General features: G+C 50.5%; 1 protein-coding gene and 1 pseudogene across 20 annotated transcripts in view; one reads left to right on the top strand and one right to left on the bottom strand.

Annotated features, from left to right (window-relative positions):
- Positions 1–21,736, top strand: part of mpp7a (membrane protein, palmitoylated 7a (MAGUK p55 subfamily member 7)) — a 779,450-nt gene that overhangs the window by 663,330 nt on the left and 94,384 nt on the right. The window lies entirely within an intron of this gene.
- On the bottom strand, positions 14,011–14,572 carry LOC119966478 (annotated as a pseudogene).

Genomic DNA, 21,736 nt, shown 5'->3' with positions numbered 1-21,736 from the left:
CTATCGTTCAACATCTTAGTGCACTACGATCACACAGGACGGTTGGTACTAATGTGCGATGAGCCTCCGTATGGAGTGGGGCAGTGCTCTCCCATTAACAGGAGCTCTCCAGGAGCTACATCTGGTGGGTCAGCCTTGACACGGACATTGAGAACTTGGTGAAACAGTGCCCTTTGTGTTAGGGAAACCAGAAGCTCCCACCTTCGGTGTCGGTGCACCCATGGAAGTGGCCAGGGAGACCTCAGTTACGGGTAAATGCAGACTTCGCATGGCTGTTTGTGGGATCGATGTTCTTAACTTGGTCAACTCCCATTCTAAATGGATGGACACACTGGATGTCCTCCACAACTTCCAATATGACCATAGAGGAACTCCGGCAATCATTTTGCATTCGTGGGGTACCAGAGCTCCTTATGTCAGACAACTCCCCTTCACTAGTGGAGAATTATAATTATTATTATTATTCTAATAATAATATTTTTAGTGCCACAAGAAGGTTTCCATTAAAACTGCAATGAAGTGACTGTGAAACTGCCCTAGTCGCCACACTATAGCGCCTGTTCAGGTAAACTGAGGGAGAATTGAGAATGTCCAATTCACCCAACAAACATGTCTTTTGGGACTCGTGGGAGGAAACCAAACCACCCGGAGGGAAGACACAGGGAGAACGGGCAGACTCCGCACAGACAGTGACCTAAGCCATTAATTGAACCCGGGTCACTGGCAGAGTTACAGGCATTTGTGAAGTCTAATGGGATTAAACCAGACCATCCATCCATCCTCAAATGGGCAGTCCAAATGTTTAAAAGCGGCACGAAGAAACAGACCGCTGGTTCTCTCAACACCAAATTGGCCCAGTCCCTCTTCGATTACAGGACCCTGCCACACACTGCAACGGGGGTGTCACCAGTGGAGTTGCTCATGGGCCATCGACTCTAGACCAGACTCAGCTTATTGTTTCCCAATCTTTTGGGGGGGGGTGGGGGGCCGGGTAGGACTGTAAGGAAGCACATGGACCGTCTTAAGAGCAGGGATCTCTCTCCTGTTGAAACTACTCTGGACGGGCCGACACCCTCAACGTCCTTTGCCCTCTCCTCTGGATGAGGGACTCAGTCCATAGGAAACCTGAGAGTTATACCTGCGAGGACAGAGACTCTAGATCAGAAATGGCGACAGACGACTGACCCTCAGCCAGAGGTCAGCATCTAAGAGGAGGCCCCAATAATGACCCTTGGACCCTCTGCCAGGAAGCGACGATCTGCTATCCTCTTCACGCCTGGTTCTACTAGTTGTTGACCTGAGGTTGTTCACCAAGAAGAGAAGGAGGCTTCATTGGCATGGAAATTGGGGGGGGGGGGGGGGGGGGGGGGGGGGGGGGGGGGGGGGAGGGGGAAGGGGGGGGGGGGGGTTTGTCTGGACTTACTAGGGAATGGGTTGTAGGATGTGATAACCCTCAAGAGGATCATGGGAAATCACGAATTGGTCTCCCTTTGGGGCATATAGTGTATGTGTTCCCCTGGTAGTGGGCGGAGGCCTGCCCAGTGGGACTGGTTAGTGAGCCCTTTAAATGCTGCTCCCTGACTCGGAAATGGGAGTTCCCATAGTCCCGGCTGGGACATTTGTGTTGCACGGCACGGTAGTGACTTTACTTTTGAGTTAAAGTAAACCTGTTTAGCCTTCTTGTGTCTCCTGGATTATTATAGGTGTATGCCTCAATTGCTGAGACACATAGCAAGAAAGAATTTGTGAGCAGTAAAGGGATGCTGGAAATGTCATTCAAAACACTATTATTCTTATTTGATGACACAATTTTGTTTGTTATTCGACATGCCGTTGTGATTTCCTTCTAGATTTGTAGCAAAGACCAATGCAGCACTTGACAATTGAACAAGCAATTCAGGACCATAACAAAAGACCAGTGGGCCCAAAGAGAAAATGCTGGAAAATCTCAGCAGGTCTGGCAGCATCTGTAGGGAGAGAAATGAGCTAACATTTTGAGTCCGATGACTATTTGTCAAAGCTAACAGACAGAGAAAGTGGGAAATATTTATACTGTGGAGAGAGAATGAAAGATGAGGTCATAGCTACAAAAACCCAGGGAACTGGGGTGCTAATGGCCACAGAAGCCAAGGGGAAAGAGTGCTAATGGCAGTCCCCAGAGAGAACAAAAGATGTGAAAGGTCAAACAGCAGGAAGACTAACATCAGAGGATGAATTGTAGATGTGGGGGGAGGAGAAGAGGAAGCAAAGAGGAGAAAGGTGGATAAGATTGGGGGCGGGAATTAAATATATGTTAAGAAATGTGCCGATGTAACCTCATGACTATTTTCTTTTTTTTTGTTTGTTTGTTTCACTGCGTGCGGGTGTATGGGCTAAAGGAGCCGATGTATATATTTGGACAAGGGAAGTGATGGGACTTTCACTCAAAGTGAGGGCTCTTTGTGGTTTAGGTGGATATGTGGGGTTTGTGTGCTAAAAGGGGATTTTTGGGCTTTCCTAGGGTCGGGCAAGGGGGAAAGGGACCTGGGCGGGGGCCTTCACGCTGGCCAGTGAACAGGAGTGAGGTGGGGGGAGGGGCTGCGGCCATCAGAGCCTGGCAGAACAGGATCCGAGTGGTCTAGCCGGGGTAGAAAGTTGGGGGTGAAGGAACCGAGGTTGGGGGGAAGGAGTTTTACAAGAGGCAGTAGACGGGAGGAGTTGGGTGGGGAGGGGGGGGGGGGTGTTACAACTCTTGGGTATCATGTATGGCACACTTTCAGAGGTTGGACGGCGTTGAGTGTGGGGGGGGGGGGGGGGGGGGGGGGGGTAGTGGACTCTATGGTGACCATGGATGGTCCTGGACTCCTTTTTTCTTTTTCTCCTTTGTTTTTTGTTTCCACCGTGGGAGGCTTTGTTTTATGGATGCATATATTGACAGGTGGGCTGTTGTTTGGGGGGGAGACGGGGGGTGGGAGGATGGGATCGTTGTTATTGTTAAGGGGATTGATTTTGTATTTGTTACCGTCTACTGTCTGTGGGTGGGGTGTAAATTTTGAAGGAAAATGTGAAAATGGAGAATAAAAACATTTATTAAAAAAAAGAAAGGAAGAAATGGTAAAAGACAGTTAAAATGAAATGGGATGAAAACAAATGGGTCGAGCTGATCATCTCGAGATGATCATAGAGCTGATCATCTGAAGTTGTTGAATTCGATGTTCAGGCCGGAAGGCTGTAGCGTGCCTAACCGGAAGATGAGTTGTTGTTCTTCCAGTTTACGTTGAGCTTCCCTGGAACATTGCAGCAGGCCAAGAACAGACATGTGGGCATGGGAGCAGGGTCTTTTGTTAAAATGGCAGATGTTGCCAGGCCTGCTGAGATTTTCCAGCACTTTCTCTTTCGTTTCAGATACCAGCATCCGCAGTAATTTGCTTTTAACCATTAGACCCAGCCTTCCCAGTCCTAATTAGTCAACCTTAATTTCCAGCTCACCATCCTCTCATCCAATCTCTCAGTCTTCCTGCTCCAGAAAATATGTCTTACTGATACAGGGAGCTGAGTTTTTCAACTCTATTGCTTTAAATTTGTTTTTTGGGAATGAATGAGTCCTGAGCTAAGATTGCAACGGTGGAGGCCCGACTCACTGCCAAAAATGTAGGTCTGTCACTTGATATCTGTGGAATCTTGAATTATCCCAACCACCTCATCAGAAACTGCCCAGCGCCCCCCCCCCCCCCCCCCCCCCCCCCCCCCCCCCCCCCCCCCCCCCCCCCCCCCCCCCCAAGAGAGTCTGGCAGTTTCAATTTGCAAGAGCTATTAGGATAACCTGACTACTTCCTGAGAAAGTAGAAGTGAGTGATGATATGCAGATAGGCATCAGGAATGTTGTATCGATTGTGGCAGTAGAGTTTCGATAAAAAAACTGGAAGTGCTGTTGCACCCAAGTCCCTGCTTGTAGGAATTCCACCTTGAAACTTTCCATTACTGAACCACATTACAATAAGACACGTTGCACTTGCACATTGACTGATTATTTACACAGTAAGAAGTCTTTCAACCAGGTTAAAGTCCAAATGGTTTGTTTCAAATCACTAGTTTTCGGAGCACTGCTCCTTCCTCAGGTGAAAGGGAGGTTCCAGAAACATTTGTATAGACAAAGTCAAAGATGCAAGACAATACTTTAATCTGGTGCTTTAAGACTTCTTACTGTGCTCACCCCAGTCCAATGCTGGCATCTCCACATCATGATTATTTACAAGTAGTGTTTTAATGAATCTCTAGAATTGCAATAATGCTGTACAGAAGTATCATTGTGCAGTCAATTAATCATCCTTTTTGAGCGTTTTGAGAACTTGTAAATTTGATTTACAATACAAGGCCCAAAAGAACAGGTTAATTTAAGTTAAAATAAACAGCTTTGCCCTCTTGTTTAGCTTGCAATAATTTAACCACCCACTCGAGACTAGCAGCTGAATTTTACACTTGTAATATCATCTAACGTGTCTGAATAAGCTTTACACCCAGAGCAATAATTATGGAAATACAGACCAATGTAACTCATCACTTTACAACACTGCCTTCACCAGATGTTTCGAGAGCTCCCTTAATGTTAAATTATTGTGGATTTTTATATCAAGTCTTGTCGATAGTTGGGAAATAACTAAGCGAACATTAATCAGATTCCTAAACTGGACTTTAAAAAAAATTTGTTTATGGAACATGGGCATTGCTGGCTGTGCCAGCATTTATTTTTTTTTAATAAATATTTTCTTGAAGTATTTATGGTTTTATAACAACAACAGAAAAAAACAGTGTACATATAAATATAAACATAGTGCAAAGGCCGTCTTCCTCCCTCACAGGTCCCACCTTTCTTACACCCTAATCTAAACTAAACTGAACCCCAACCTCCCCCTCCCCTTTCTGCTGATGGTTAATTTTCCCCAAATAAGGGCTGCCACCTCCGAACGAACCCTCACATTGACCCTCTCAGGGCGAACTTGATTTTTTCCGGACAGAGAAAGCTAGCCATGTCAGTTATCCAGGTCTCTGTCTTCGGCGGCTTTGAGTCCCTCCAAGCTAATAGTATCTGTTTCCAGGCTACCAGGGAGACAAAGGCCAGAACATCTACCTCTTTCTCCTCCTGGAATCCCGGATCTATCAACACTCTGAAAATCGCCACCTCCGGACTCGGTGCCACCCTTGTTTTTAACACCTTGGACATGACAACCGCAAACCTCTGCCAAAATCCCCTAAGCTTCGGGCATGCCCAGAACATAGGAACATGGTTCGCTGGTCCTTTCACACACCTTGCGCACCTGTCTCCTACCTCAAAGAACCTGCTCATCCGGGCCACTGTCATGTGGGCCCGGTGAACGACCTTAAACTGTATCAGGCTGAGCCTGATATGTTGTGGATGCGTTGACTCTACTCAACGCATCCTCCCAGAGACCATCCTCTATCTCTCCTCCTAACTCCTCTTCCCATTTGTGTTTCAGCTCCTCAGTCTGCGTTTCCTTTGACCCCATGAGTTCCTTGTAAATGTCCGAAACCCTCCTTTCTCCCACCCACATTCTGGAAACTACCCCGTCCTGTATCCCCCTTGGTGGGAGGAGCGCGAAGGTTGAGACCTGCCTGCGCATGAAATCTCATGCCTGCAGGTACCTAAACTCATTTCCATCCATCAGTTCGAATTTCTCCTCCAACTCCCTCAGGCTGGGGAAGCTCCCCTCTATAAACAGATCTCCCATCCCCTCGATCCCTGCTCTCTGCCATCTCCGGAACGCTCCATCTAACCTCCCCGGGGCAAACCGGTGATTATTGCAGATTGGAGACCAGACCGATGCTCCCTCCACTCCCTCATGTCTCCTCCATTGCCCCCAGTATCTCAGGGCCACTGCCACCATGGGGCTGGTGGAGTACTGTGCCGGCGGGAATGGCAGAGGTGCTGTTACCAATGCCCCCAAACTAGTGCCCTTACATGATGCCGCCTCTACTCGCTCCCATATCGACCATCCCCCACCACCCACTTCCTAACCATGGCGATATTCGCCACCCAATAATAATTACTAAAGTTCGGCAGCGCCAGCCTGCCCTCCCACCGGCTGTACTCCAGCATCCCCTTTTTTACTCGTGGGGTCTTACCCGCCCATACAAAGCCAGAGATCACCTTATTGATCCGTTTAAAGAAGGTCCATGGAATAAAGATGGGGCGACACTGAAACACAAACAGGAATCTCGGGAGGATTGTCATTGTCACTGTCTGTACCCTCCTAGCTAGTGATAATGGGAGCAAGTCCCACCTTCGGAAATCTTCCTTCATTTGGTCTACTAGTCGTAGCCGTTCCTATTCCTGTGCCACCTGGATGCCTAGGTACCGAAAGCTTCCCCCTACCACTCTAAATGGCAGCTCCCCAAATGGCCTCCCCTGCCCCTTTGCCTGGATCACGAACATCTCACTTTTCACCATGTTCAATTTATGCCCCGAAAACCGACCAAATTCCCCCAGAATCCTCATAATTTCTTCTATCCGTTCTTGTGGGTCTGAAACATAGAGGAGCAGGTCACCTGCGTATAGCGAGACTCTGTATTCCACCCCTCCCCGGTCCAGCCCGTTCCAGCCCTTTGAGGCTCTCAACGCAATTACCAGCGGTTCTATGGCCAATGCAAACAGCAGTGGGGGGAGCCATATCATGGCCTCGTTCCCCGGTGCAACTAAAATAGCCTGATGTCAACCTGTTTGTCCGTACACTTGCCTGATGTCTAACCCAGTCGATGAAGCCCCGTCCAAACCCAAACCGCCCCAGCACCTCCCACCATTCCACCCGATCAAATGCCCTCTCTGCGTCCATTGCGACCACTACCTCTACGTCCCTACCCTCTGGGGGCATCATAGTCACATTCAGCAGCCTTCTAACATTGGCCGCCAACTGCCTACCCTTAACGAATCCTGTCTGGTCCTCACCGATCGCATCTGGAACGCCGTCTTCGATCCTAGAGGACAAGATTTTGGCCAACAGTTTGGCGTCTACATTTAGTAGGGAGATCAGTCTGTGGGACCTGCATAGCTCCGGGTCCTTATCCCTCTTCAGAATCAATGAGATCATGGCCTGTGATATCGTCAGGGGAATCACCCCTCCCTCCCTTGCCTCATTAAATATCCTCATCAGCAGCGACCCCAGTATCCCAGAGAACTTTTTATAAAACTCCACTGGGTACCCGTCCAGTCCTGGGGCTTTACCCGATTGCATGGCCTTCAGCACTTCTGCTATTTCTTCCAACCCGATCGAGGCCCCCAGCCCTTTACCAATCCTTTGTCCACCTTCGGGAACCTTGGCCCTCCTAAGAATTGCCTCATCCCCTCCGGTCCAGCTGGGGGTTCCAACTCATACTGCCTGCTGTAAAACTCCTTAAAAACAGCTCTCCTGTAACCACCGCCTTCAGCACCTCCCAGACCATTGCAGCCAAGACTTCCCCCGCATAATTAGCTTCCAGATAGTTCTGGATACATTTCCTCACCCGCCCGCACACCACCTCATCTGCTAAAAGTCTGACATCCAAACTCAAGTGCGGGTGTTGGCCACCTTCCTGCGAATCCAGGTCCGGGATCTTCCCCAACATCCTTCTTATGAACTCCACTTCATCCCAATTCGGCGTGTACACATTCACGAGCACCACCGGCAACCCCTCCAGCTTCCCACTAACCATAATGTAATGGCCTCCCACATCCGCAACTATTCTTCCTGCCTCGAATGACACTCGCTTATTAATCACGATCGTGACTCCTCTAGTCTTAGAGTCCAGGGCATCTCCTGCAACATTGCCATGTCTGCCTTCAATCCCCTAAAATGCACAAACATGCGTGCCCTCTTAACGGCCCATTTTGCCCTCTTACGTTCCATGTGATCAGCCCGGTTGCCCTTCCCCCCCCCCCCCCCCGCCCCCCCACGCCGATCAGCCATCACCTTTCTTGGGCCAGTCTCCTGCTCGCGCCCACGCATCCGCAGACCTGCCCCCAGGCAGCCTCCATCCCCGACCTCCCACAACAAAGGTCCCTCCCCGTCAGCAGAACAGTTCCCCCCCCACCCCCAGTAACAGCACTATGCAAACCACCCCCTTCAACAAGCATAACATCTGCTCACTCCCCACTTCGCTTCTATGAGCCAGCCTGCCCAGCTAGCTTGGTAGCCCCCGCCCATGGCGCCAGATATTTTGCCACCTATTGTTCCCCCCCCTCCCCCACCCCCACCCCCCCCAATCGGACACACACATATGCAAAATAAAACAATCCCAACCCAATTGCCGAAAGGAAACACAAAGAAAATAAAAAAGAAAATTTCCATTCCCCATCAGTGCAAATGCAAACTTTAACTCTCAAATTTGCGGCAGGCCCCAAATCAATACAGAAGGCATTACAGATAACATACAAAAACAAAAACTTTGTTAACATGAACGCTGCAGCCAAGTTCAAACACCTCACTCCACTGCCAGCCCTTTCCTTCTCACAAAGGAACCCTCCGGGAGACCAACGATTCGCAAGTTCTGCCAGCGAGACCTATTCTCTAGGTCCTCCACCTTTTCCTGGAGCCTTTTCTGTTGGTCTCTCAACACCCCACCTCCAACTCCACTGCTGTTTGGTGTTCCTCCTGCTCAGTCAGTGCCTTCTCCACTTTCTGGATCGCCTGATCTTGAGCATCCAGTCTATGTTCCAGCCGTGCAATTGACTCCTTAATCGGGTCCAAGCATTCCTGTTTCTGCTTGGTGAAGCCCTCCTGTATGAACTGCATCAGGTGCTCCGTTGACCAATGGGTCGTCGAACAAGGACTCCGGTCAACTGCCATGCTTTCTCCCGCTGCAGCTTCAGCCCAAGTCTCTGTTCACCTATTTCTTCCTTGGCGAGCACTCCTGGTCCGCCTCTCCTTGCACTGATGTAGGATTCCTCTTCACAATTGCGTCCACCATCAATTTTCCGAATCAAATCTGACAAAAAATCGGGGGGAAAGGTCCAAAGGTCCGACCCGAGAGGGTGCCACCAAATGTGCGACCTACTCCTTCATAGCCGCCCCCGGAGGTCTGTGCCAGCATTTATTGCCCATCCCTAATTACCCTTGAGGAGGCAGTTGGGAGTCACCCACATTGCTGTGGGTCTGGAGTCACATATAGGCCAGACCAGGTAAGGATGGCAGATTTCCTTCCCTACAGAAAAGTAGTGAACCAGATGGGTTTATACAATAATTGATAATGGTTTCATGGTCATCATTAGACTTTTTAATTTTTTATTAAATTCAAATTTCACCATCTGCAGTGGCAGGATTTGAAGTTGGATTCCCAGAGCATTACTCTGGGTCTCTGGTTTACTAGTCCAGTGACAATACCACTATGCCACCACCTACCCTTATTCTAAATATGAAAATATGATTTAATCCAGTTCAATTAACATATATTACCAGCCATTTATCTTGAACCCCTTTATGTTGGATTAATTTGACAATATGGTGAAGTCCTAGTTCCGGGCCTGTACCAAATATTTACCGTCTGCGCTGACATCAGCATAAAATCTGGCAAACGTCCATTTAGAATGTTTTATAAGTCCTTAACATTATTAAGGGAGCCGTTGGTGAAATTGGCCATTGCTTCTTGAGACACAATACATGGCCCTGATCAGGCAGCTCTTCCAACAGAAGGAGATTCACCATCTCTGAGAGAAGGAAACTTTCCTGAAATCCGCAGTGGTGAGATCATGGGAAGCTGTAATAATAATTTAATAATAATCTTTATTGTCACATGTAGGCTTACATTAACACTGCAATGAAGTTACTGTGAAAAGTCCCTAGTCGCCACATTCCAGCACCTGTTCGGGTACACAGGGAGAATTCAGAATGTTCAAATAACCTAACAGCACATCTTTCGATACTTGTGGGAAGAAATGGAGCACCTGGAGGAAACCCACGCAGAAATGGGGAGAATGGGCAGCACGGTGGCCCAATGGTTAGCACAGCTGCCTCAGGGCGCCACGGTCCCAGTCTTGATCCCGGCTCTGGGTCACGGTCCGTGTGGAGTTTGCACATTCTCCCCGTGTTGGCGTGGATTTCGCCCCCGCAACCCAAAGATTAGGTGGCTAGGTGCATTGGCCACTCTAAAATTTCCCCTTAATTGGAAAAAATGAATTGGGTACTCTAAATTTATTTTTTAAAAGACACGGGGAGAACGTGCAGACTCCACACAGACCGTGACCCAAGCCGGGAATCGAACCTGGGACTCTGGCGCCGTGAAGCAACAGTGCGAACCACCTTGCTACCGTGCCACCCATACATCTGCTTACATTGGCAAACTGCTTATATGAACAAAATTAAGATGGTTCTCAACATATTTCAAGACGATAAGACTGAGGGGGTATTTTCCATTTTTGAAACTTAAGCACTGTGGTGGGTGGATTCTGCAGCACATATCCCGCTGGTTGCAGTGGAAAATCGTGCCCAATTTCACATTCGGAACCTCATTACTTATTCGTAGATGAGTAGCTCTTCAAATCACATGGGTGCATCTGCCCCGCCTTATGTAATGGGTCGAAGGTCAGGGTGCCATATTTAAATAACACCTGAAGACACACATTTCACTCTCTCCATTCCAACTGTCTCTCCAGAGACTAGGTTAAAGTCCAACAGGTTTGTTTCAAACACTAGCTTTCGGAGCACTGCTCCTTCCTCCTTCATCATTCACCTGAGGAAGGAGCAGTGCTCCAAAATCTAGTGTTTGAAACAAACCTGTTGGACTTTAACCTGGTGTTGTAAGACTTCTTACAGTGCTCACCGCAGGCCAACGCCGGCATCTCCACATCATGGCTCTCCAGAGACTTGTAGAGATGTCTGCACAGCAGAAAATGTAGACAGCCCCAAGGTTTAGCCACGACTCCCTCAAGGCATGGGTGTGAGTAGTACTCCAACACCAGGATGTTCATTACCCGAAGGATGCCTCTACCTTTCCTGACTGGGAGGCCTAGCAAGTCAGGTCAATGCGACTGGGAATCGCTCCTGCTACGTCATCGAATGCAGGAAGAGGATGAATGATCTCATCCTCTCTGCCAAGGTAAGTTAATCTTCAGCTCACTCCAATCATGCACTCTCATCATGCCATTATGCACTCAAACTGTTACCCTCTTTAGAGTTTGCGCACAACATTGGTGTGTATCGGTGCAGACTTGATGGGCTGAAGTGCATCTTCTGCACTGTGTGATTCGGTAATTAGCCAGGGACACGTAGCAGCACTGATCGTCTCACGGATACGTTCTCACGGATACATTCACATCGCTATCTCATCATCTGGCGGCATGATCTCCATCCTCAGCTGTTTCTCAGGACATACAGGAGGCTTACAACCTCTGCTCTATCCCTTCTCACATTTGTTCCTTTTGTCTTCATGGAGAACGTGCAGACTCCGCACAAACAGTGACCCAAGCAGGAATCGTACCTGGGACCCTGGAGCTGTGAAGCAACTGTGCTGTTGTGCCGCTCATGAAAAAAATCTCTCTTCCCTTCTGGCAGGTTCGGCAAAGGAGTCGGGCAAACATAAGCCCCAGCCCACCTCAGAAGAGGATGCCGAGGTACTATCTGAAGAAAATCCATCACTGTGTTCACACGCACCCTCCACCATTGCAGAGACACACACACACACCTTGGTGGGTCATAGTTCTAGGTCAGGCTCGGGCTCACCTAAAGAACACCTCACTGATACGTCTCCACAGCAGTCAGAGACATTATCAGCCCAGATCCCTTGAACTCTCAGGTCTGCTGGGGATCAGGCACCAGCTGAGATGATGTCAGATGATGAGCCTCTGCAAGCAGACACTGAGAAAATGCTGGAAATGCCAAGACTGTGACGGAACATCAGGCAGAATTGCAAGTCATTCAGTAGACTATCGTGAAGGATGGAAGAGTCCATCCGCATTCTGTCCATTTTCATGGCACCGGTATGCCAGCACCTCAAGGTCACCATGGGAAGGGTGGCGACTACCTTGGAGACCTTGATCCAGCAGGAATTGCCGGATTTGCACTCTGACTTGCACTCCAGGCATTGATGGCACCCATCAGTGGCCGAGCACCTTGACCTCTCTCCAGATGTCCCTTCTTATCAAGAAGGTCAGGGAGGAGCCCTCAGGCATTTATATGGAGGATAAGCGCCAGGCGGAAACCCCAGGGGCCCCCATACAGGTTACTCCAAGGATGTCCAGCAACTGAGACGCAGCTGTGGTCCCATCAAATCGAGCTGGTCAGGATGAGGAGCGTGCATCTGCCCCTGAGCAGAAGACATTTGTCAGACCGAGGCCCTACTTGCCTTGGACCACCAGAGGATGTCCGCAAAGGACATCACAGACAACCGGGTGTAGCAGTCTGCAAGCTGCTTCCATCTCTGCTTTGGATGTTGGGGCTGAACCTAGGCGTAGTGTTAGGAAAATGAAGAAATATGAACAGCACTTGTGGTTTGCAGGTATTCGATCAATGTATAAATCTTCTACTTTCGTAAATACATTTGATGTCAATGAGAATGGTTTGACATTGTGCATATTCATTGGTGGGAGCCATGTCTCCCTTTGTGAGCTTCATATTCGTGGATGTGAAGCTCAATCAAGATATTTACCAAACCCTTGTGTGATGTCAGGGAGATGTGTCAAAATCTTTCTTGGAATTGTGAGTCAAATGAATATTGCTTGTGAGACAACGTTGTATGGGGTGGGGGGGTGCTCAGCAATGTACAGCAAAAACTTCCATTTTGTCTCCGAATCAGTAATTGCAAAGCACAAGACCTGACAAGATGATGATCTCTCTAACCATGCACTCATTTCACTGTCACCTGTCGTTTCTCATTAAGGTGGGCATGACTGCATTAAGTTCTTTGATACAACATTAGCTGCCAAAATAACACAACCATATCCCTCACCACACTGCGTATTTCCCCTCCAATTTGTGTAGTTCCATTTCCATTCCAGCTCCTACTGTGTCTGCTTTCCTGTCTTTCATGTTGTGCTCCAGCTTTCCCACCCTTGGTCTACCCAGTACCTGCAATCTTATCGTTTCTCCACCCTCCCTCAACCTTAACTTTTTTCTCCTGTGTCTCTTTTCCTCATTCCCCACACCCCCACACAAAAGTGTCGACTTTCCCTTCCCAGGATGCGTACATACAGGGTTCACTGCTGACAGTGCAATGGCATGGCACTAAGGGACAGGAAGAATATGGCCATCTCAAGTTGCCTGCGCGTTACTTCTCCTGGAATCTTACCACTATCAAGGAGTCTTGTGCATGTCTTCCATGTTGTGTTCTTCAATGGCATCATCACGTGAAAGCTGACCCTCCTCTCCCTCTTCAAGTTCCTAACCTTCCTGCTGTTCGTTAGCCAAGGTGCTCTCAACTTCCTCCATTGCCCCTTCTGGCAAGGGATGTTCCCATTGAAGTGGTAGGTTGTGAAGGGTGAAATTATATGGGAGTCCTTCTCTGAGTGTACTGCATCTTTAGGATGCCAATGGTCTGTTCAATTATGGATCATGTGGAGCAATGCACTTCCTTGTACCTCTTCTCCGAGTACCTAAAGAGCACCCTGAGGATGATGCACAGGTGTCAGGAGCCATCATTTGAGTCCGTACCCCTTATCAACCAAGCAGATTATCCCAGTACTTGCTGAAGCCCCTTGAGTATGTGAGGCACCTGGGAGTAACTCAGGATGTATGAGTCATGGCAACTGCCAGGGTACCTGGCACAAATGTGCATTATGAGGTTCCAATGATCGCACACCACTTAAACATTGATGGAGTGGAACCCTTTCCGGCGACAAGCACCAAGGGCTGATGCCAAGCAACCCTTAAAACCACAGGTGAGCAATTGATTACACACACCGCTCTTATGAAGCCTGAGATAGCTGCAAAACGTGAAATTTAGCAGCCTGGCTGTCTTCAAGTGAGGTGAATAAAATGCCAATCTGCACACTTGACATCTCAATCCCAGAGAGTTTGGGAAAGTTATGGAGCCATTCATTTTTTTTTTTTGTTTTTCAATCGACTTTATTTTACACGACAATTTGTACACATTATTGAGGTTGCCCACGACCACGGCCGAATCCGCCTCTAAACTGGAATTCTGTAGCTGCAGCAGCACCAGCTTCAGCCTTCTTGTCTGACCCAAGGGGAGCAGTCCGCCTGTAAGTGTCCCTGTCAGCTTCACCTCGAAGACGAGCTGGACGGTCCTCACCGAGACCTTTAGGTCTTGGCCTGGCTGTCTCAGGTCCGGTCTGGCGACGTAGGGTAGCAAGAACAATTTCTGGAGGAAGGTGAAGGTAGTCACGTAGGTACTGGATGCCTTCGTTTGTCAAGTACCAGTAGAAGTGTCACCAAGCAAACTGCTCCTTTACATAACCACGTGATGTCAAAGACTGCGTGGCCTTCATTACGTGTAGGTTAGGGACATTCTTGTCTGCCAACTCTGGATATTTTGGCATATGCACATCCTTCTTTGCCACCATTACCCCCTCCTTGAAGAGGAGCTCATAGATAGCTATACGGTTCTTCTTGGGCATTAGCATCTTGAGCTCTTATAATGGGGCTAAATCAGGAAAAGCATGGAGCCATTACTGACATGCACCCCATCAACAAGTTTGACCCTCCAATCTCAGATCTGGCATACTGATTGCACTTAACTTGCGCATGAATTATGACTGGATGTCCTTTGGGCCATTATTCATGCCAATTGAAGAAAGCCCATGAGAGACCTTAATTGATTATCTGGCGTATATGCAGCAGTTGTACCTCTTGCATTCCCATTTTTCACATTCCTGTGTCTTAATTCTGCAATGGAGTGACTGTACAGTGAAGACCATGACTCCGGAGTCTCTTGTTATAGTGCTCAAAATTGCAATGGCTCCCATAAAATGGGGCTCCTCATGCTGCCTAGGGTACTCCTACACTGACTCTTACCCGTTCGGTCCAGGCTCTTTATAGTTTTGATCTCTGCCTGCGCCATTAAATCAACTTCATGAGACAGTGCTGCTCAAACATTACATCAAGACCAGCTTTGCCTCTATGCCTCAATCTTCCCAATACCCACTGGGAACCTCACCCCTACCCATCTTGAGACTGTGTGCACAGTCACGTGCAGAGGCGTGCCACCTCTTTCCCCGCACCAACAAGTAAGGTTCACATAACCCCTCAATATTACCTCTTCCACCCTTAATCATAGAATTATAGATTTTACAGTGCTGAAGGAGGCCATTCGGCCCATCGAGTCTGCACCGGCTCTTGGAAAGAGCACCCTACTAAAGGTCAACACCTCCACCCTATCCCCATAACCCAGTAACCCCACCCAACACTAAGGGCAATTTTGGACAATAAGGGCAATTTATCATGGCCAATCCACCTAACCTGCACATCTTTGGACTGTGGGAGGAAACCGGAGCACCCGGAGGAAACTCACGCACACACGGGGAGGATGTGCAGACTCCGCACAGACAGTGACCCAAGCCGGAATCGAACCTGGGACCCTGGAGCTGTGAAGCAATTGTGCTACCCACAATGCTACCGTGCTGCCCCTCAGGGTGCAGATGCCTCTCTTCACTTTGACCATCCCATCTGAAGTAAGACAAGACCGTGATCATGCCCTACACACCAAGCTGTGCCTTTTCCTAATTGTGCACACAACCATTGCCCTTTCCTGGAGCAAGACTGTGACATACATGCTATGAATTGCTCTGCAGCTGCTGCAAAGCGCTAGGACTGACTTCACTCTGGCTCCCTGACCACTTAGTCCTATACCTGGGACCATGACCTTTGTTCTTTTTGCTTTCCCATTCCTTCCTGTTTGCTGACAATGTGCCCACTCCCCAATCTCCCATCCATGAGTTTCTGTGAAACCCCACCCTAAAGTGCATTCATTTCCCCTCCCTCACCTCCATCAGGCTTTTTGCAAGCCTTCTTCTCATCTGCCAAACTAACACAATCCCTCACCACACTAGGTACTTCCCCTCCAATTTGTGTAATTCCATTTCCATTCCAGCCCCTACTGTATCTGTGTTCCTGTCTTTCATGTTGGGCTCCAGCTTTTCCATCCTTGGTCTAGCCAGTGTGATGCGTGATCAATAAACACAGAAACAAAGGAGTAGTCCGAATCGAAGGCTTTAATCTACAAGAAGTGTGCCCAGGAGCTTGAGTACAGAAAGAACGATGGCTGCTGGGAATCACGGGTTCTTATACACCGCCTCGTGGGCAGAGCTACCTTCAACTCGACCAATGGGAAAGCAACACTTGGGCCAATGGGCAGCGAGCCTTCTCCACCAATAGCAGCTTACACTCCCAGGTACCGTAGTACCTCTAGTCATACTACCACATTCACCCCTTGTTGAGAAAGGAACCGGGGGGGGGGGGTTTGCGTGTGCTTGTTGAGAAGGCGGGGGGGGCGTCCAGTGCGGGCGGGACAAGGTACTGGGAGTATGACTAGCGATATGGGATTATACCTCTCCAGCGGCGGCTGCCCACTGGCCCGTAACTATATACAGAGATGTGTAATCACACGGCAAATTATTTACAGAGTCGGGGGTAAAAAAGGTCCATTAAAAGTTCATATCGACTCGATCAGCCGATCAGGGGCCTTGGACATCCTCTGCGAACTGCGGAGTTTCGTCGGAGATGTTGGAGATGCGGGCGTCCATGACTCCGGGAGCGATGATCCGGTCCTCGTGGAGGTTTCCACACCCTTAGACAGAGCTGGTGAGGGTCGGACCGTGCGGGGGGGCGTCTAGTCCTCTAGGCGGCGGCGGTGAGGGGGTTGGCGGGCCAGGGAGGGGAGTGCCTGTGGGGGGCAGTTGTGGTTGGAGGGGGGTGAGTGGGGCTGGTGCCAGGGGCGATGGCGGGGATCCGGTGGGCGCCAGGTCCCGTAGGGACACCGTGTCCTGTCGGCCGTCAGGGTACTCCACATACGCGTACATCCGATTTGTGCGCCTGTACGTGTTTCCGGAGCAGGATGGGCCCGGGGGCAGCCAGCCAGGTCGGGAGGGGGGTCCCTGAGGAAGACTTCCTGGGGAAGATAAGAAGGCGTTCATGAGGCGTTTGATTGGTCTTGTCTTACTTGCAAAGTAACGACCGGATTGAGTGGAGGGCGTCTGGGAGAACCTCCTGCCAGCCGGAGACTGGGAGATTTCGGGACCGTAGGGCCAGCAGGACGGTCTTCCAGACCGTACCGTTCTCCCTCTCGACCTGTCCGTTACCCCGGGGGTTGTAACTGGTCGTCCTGCTTTAGGCAATGCCCTCGCTGAGCAGGAATTGATGCAGTTCGTCGCTCATAAAGGAGGACCCCCTATCACTGTGTATGTAAGCGGGGAATCCGAACAGGGAGAAAATGCTGTGGAGGGCTTTTTTGATGGTGGGTGTGGTCATGTCGGGGCAGGGGATGGCGAACGGGAAGCGGGAGTACTCGTCAATCACATTGAGGAAGTACGTGTTGCGGTTGGTAGAGGGGAGGGGACCTTTGAAGTCCATGCTGAGGCGTTCAAAGGGACGGGAAGCCTTTATTGGATGCGCTTTTTCGGGGCGGTAGAAGTGCGGCTTGCACACCGTGCAGATGTGGCAGTTCCTCGTGACTGTCCTGACCTCCTCGATGGAGTAGGGCAGGTTGCGGGTCTTTACAAAATGAAAGAAGCAAGTGACCCCCAGGTGGCAGAAGTCCACGTGGAGGGCTTGGAGGCAGTCTACTTGTGCATTGGCACAGGTGCCGCGGGACAGGGCATCAGGAGGCTCGTGGAGCATCCCAGGACGATACAAGATGTCGTAGTTGTAGGTGGATAACGCGATCCTCCACCGCAAGATCTTGTCGTTTTTTATCTTGCCCCTCTGTGCATTGTCAAAGATGAAAGCCACCAACCGTTGGTCTGTGAGGAGGGTAAACCTCCTGCCGGCCAGGTAATGCCTCCAGTGTCGTAAGCTTCTACTATGGCCTGAGCTTCCTTCTCGACCGAGGAGTAGCGGATTTCGGAAGCATGGAGGGTACGGGAGAAGAAGGCCATGGGTCTGCCCGCCTGGTTGAGGGTGGCTGCCAGAGCTACGTCAGACGCGTCTCTCTCGACCTGGAAGGGGAGGGACTCATCGATAGCGCGCATCGTGGCCTTTGCGATATCCGTTTTGATGCGGCTGAAGACCTGGCAGGCCTCCGTCGACAGGGGGAATGTGGCTGTTTGGATGAGGGGACGAACTTTGTCGGCATAGTTGGGGACCCACTGGGCGTAATATGAGAAGAAGCCGAGGCAGCGCTTCAGGGCCTTGGGGTAGTGGGGGAGGGGGAGCTCCATCAGGGGGCTCATGCGTTCCGAGTCAGGGCCTATCACTCCATTTCACACTACGTATCCGAGAATGGCTAGACGGTCGGTGCTAAACACGCATTTGTCCTGTTGTAGGTCAAGTTCAGGAGCTTCGCGGTTTGGAGGAATTTGCGGAGATTGGTGTCGTGGTCCTGCTGATCGTGGCCACAGATGGTGACATTATCGAGATACGGGAAAGTTGCCTGTAAACCGTCTCGGTCGACCATTCGGTCCATCTCTCTTTGGAAGACCGAGACCCCGTTTGTGACACCAAAGGGAACCCTTAAAAAGTGATAGAGTCGCCCATCCGCTTCGAACGCAGTGTACTTGCGATCGTTCGCGCGGATGGGGAGCTGGTGGTAGGCGGACTTGAGGTCCACCGTGGAGAAGACCTTGTACTGTGCGATCCTGTTGACCAGGTTGGATATGCGGGGGAGAGGGTACGCGTCCAGTGCGTAAACCTGTTGATGGTCTGACTGTAGTCTATGACCATCCTATTCTTCTCCCCGGTCTTTACCACCAGAACTTGTGCTCGCCAGGGGCTGTTACGAGCCTCGATGACCCCTTCCTTCAAAAGCCGTTGGACCTCGGACCTGATGATGGTCTGGTCCTGGGCACTGTACCGTCTGCTCCTGGTGGTGACAGGTTTGCAATCCGGGGAGAGGTTTGCAAAGAAGGACGGGAGATCGACCTTGAGGGTCGCAAGGCTGCAGACAGTGAGGGGAGGCATAGGGCCGCTGAATTTAAATGTTAGGCTCTGGAGGTTACACTGGAAGTCTAACCCCAGGGGTGTGGCCGCGCAGAGGTGGGGGAGGACGTAGAGTCTGTCATTTTTAAACTCCCGCCCCTGGACCGTGAGATCCGCTATACAACACCCCGTGATCTCCACTGAATGGGAGCCAGAGGCCAAGGCGATTTTTTGCTTGACTGGGTAGACAGGGAGAGCGCAGCGTCTTACTGTGGTAGGGTGTACGAAACTCTCCGTGCACCCGGAGTCCAGTAGGCAGGTCGTTTCGTGCCCGTTGAGCAGGACCTTCGTTGTTGCCGGAGAGAGGGTGCGGTGTCGGGTCTGGTCCAGAGTGACTGATGTGAGTCGTGGCAAATAGTCGGACTCTTCATCGGACGGTGCCCATTGGTCGCACATGGTGGGGCGGGACAAAATGGCGGCGCCCGTCCCCCGCACGTGGCTTCGGAAGCACAAAATGGCGACGCCCCTAGGTAGCACGTGGCGCTGGGGGATGCGGGCAGCAAAGTTCGCGGGCCGCACGGGGCCCCTGGAGAGAGAGAAGGGGGAGTCCCGCGGCCGCTGCCCGCGACCGCCTTGGCCTGGCAGATGGACAAAAAGTGGCCTTTCTTCCCGCAGCCCTTGCAAGTTGCAGATTGGGCTGGGCAATGTTGTCGGGGGTGTTTTGCCTGGCCGCAAAAATAGCAGCGGGGCCCCGCAGGTTTTTCAGGGCGTCCTGCGGCACTGGCCTGGGGGGAGTCCGAGTCCGTGGGGGGGGGGAGAGGCTGAATTCCACGCTGCCCAGGGGGCCGCCGCGCGGTCGGGGGCGTATGAGCTGGCGTTTCTGTTCGCGACATCTAGGGAGGTAGCGAGGGACCGTGCCTCCGTGAGGCTCAAGGTTTCCCTTTCTAATAGTCTCTGGCGGATCTGTGGGGACTGCATGCCTCCAACAAAGGCGTCTCGGATGAGGAGTTCAGTGTGCTCACTAGCCGACACTTGCGGGCAGCCGCAGTTCCTCCCCAGTACGACTTACCAGGGACTCACCAGGGATCTGCTGCCTTGTGGCCAGTAAGTGCCGAGCGTAAACTTGATTTACCGGCCGGATGAAGTGTCCTTTGAGCAGTTCCATGGCCGCGTCGTAGTCGGTCGTGTCCTCGATGAGCGTGTAGATGGCGCTGCCGACGCACGAGTGGAGGATGTGTAGCTTCTGCTCCCTAGTCGGTACGTTTTCCGCCGTACTAAGGTAGCTGTTGAAACAGGCCAGCCAGTGCTTGAATGTGGCTGTTGCATTCGCTGCGTGGGGCTGAGTCATAGACAGTCCGGCTTGATGCAGAGCTCCAGCCTTTAAAATCTTATAGATTAAATTGATGCGCGATCAATAAGCACAGAAACGAAGGAATAGTCCTAATTGAAGGCTTTAATCTACAAGAAGTGTGCCCAGCAGCTTGAGTACAGAAAGAACGATGGCTGCTGGGAAACACGGGTTCTTATAATCCGCCTCGTGGGCAGAGCTACCTTCATCTCGACCAATGCGAAAGCAACACTTGGGCCAATGGGCAGCGAGCCTTCTCCACCAATAGCAGCTCACACTCCCAGGTACCGTAGTACCTCTAGTCATACTACCACACAGTGCCTGCTATCTTGTTTCTCCACCCTCCCCAACCTCGCCTTTTGTCCCCTGTGTCTCTTTTCCTCATTCTCCACACACACCCCGTCCAACAGTTACAATGCTGGTCTCTGATTGGGTTCCTGCCTGACTGAACTCTCAAAGAACACACTACAAAATAATGGAGTAAGCCAGTGAGGGGAGCAAGCCTATACCCTCGCCTGTGTGGCATCACTGGTTCTGTTCAGAATCTGGAATGACGCTGCAGCCGGTAGGCTCCGAATGATGCACATACCTCTACGTCATAAGCAAAGTAAGCTGCATGGCGCTCAGCTCCAAACATGCTTCAAACCGATCTAATTCCATGCTGATGTTGAATGTAATTGGGAGGGGCTTCATGATTCTAGCTTATAGCATTTTTAATAAGAATTCATGAGATGGTAATGCATGTAAATAAGATTGCCGCCATAGATCAGAGGGAAACCCAACCTGCCACGAAAGCGATCAGTGGAAAATTACAAACTATTTTCCTGGCAGCAGGTTTCTGATTTTAGGCCTCAGTCCAAATTTTCCAACCCTGCCCACCATGAAACTCGCCACTGACGAGATGAAAAAATTCCATCCTGAAAATGGTTTCAATGTTGTCATAAGGAAGAATTTTCTCAGAGAGTCAGATTCCGACAAAATCAGCAGGTATCTGACTTTTCAGGTCAGATTTTTAATCACTCTGAGCAAACAAAATCCGAGGGCGTAGTGTATGCCGTCACTCTGGCAGGGCACGGCCTGATCGATTCAGCAAGCCCGGTTCCACAGAGATCAAGGTGCCATCTTTGAAGGAATGCCCGATTAGTGCTGAAATTAATTCCCCCCCGCCTCAAAACCCACATGGACACAAAGGGCCTCTTCCCCACAAGCATCGGGGCGACCATCACCACCACGGCAGTATTTGGGAAACTCCCCCTCACAACCAAGTCTCTCCCTCCCCTTCACAGGCATCAGCCCTTTCCTTGCTCCGCCCGCACGCAAAAGGGGAATCTGCCAATGGAAGTCCCAACTCCCCAGGAAGCCAGTCCCAGCATTGCCAACCTGTGCATATGACTCCACC

Source organism: Scyliorhinus canicula, chromosome 5 (assembly GCF_902713615.1).
Source record: "Scyliorhinus canicula chromosome 5, sScyCan1.1, whole genome shotgun sequence".
In the NCBI taxonomy this organism is placed as follows: Eukaryota; Metazoa; Chordata; class Chondrichthyes; order Carcharhiniformes; family Scyliorhinidae; genus Scyliorhinus; species Scyliorhinus canicula.
The sequence above is the reverse complement of the archived record's forward strand: the minus strand, read 5'-3'. Positions and strand labels throughout refer to the sequence as shown.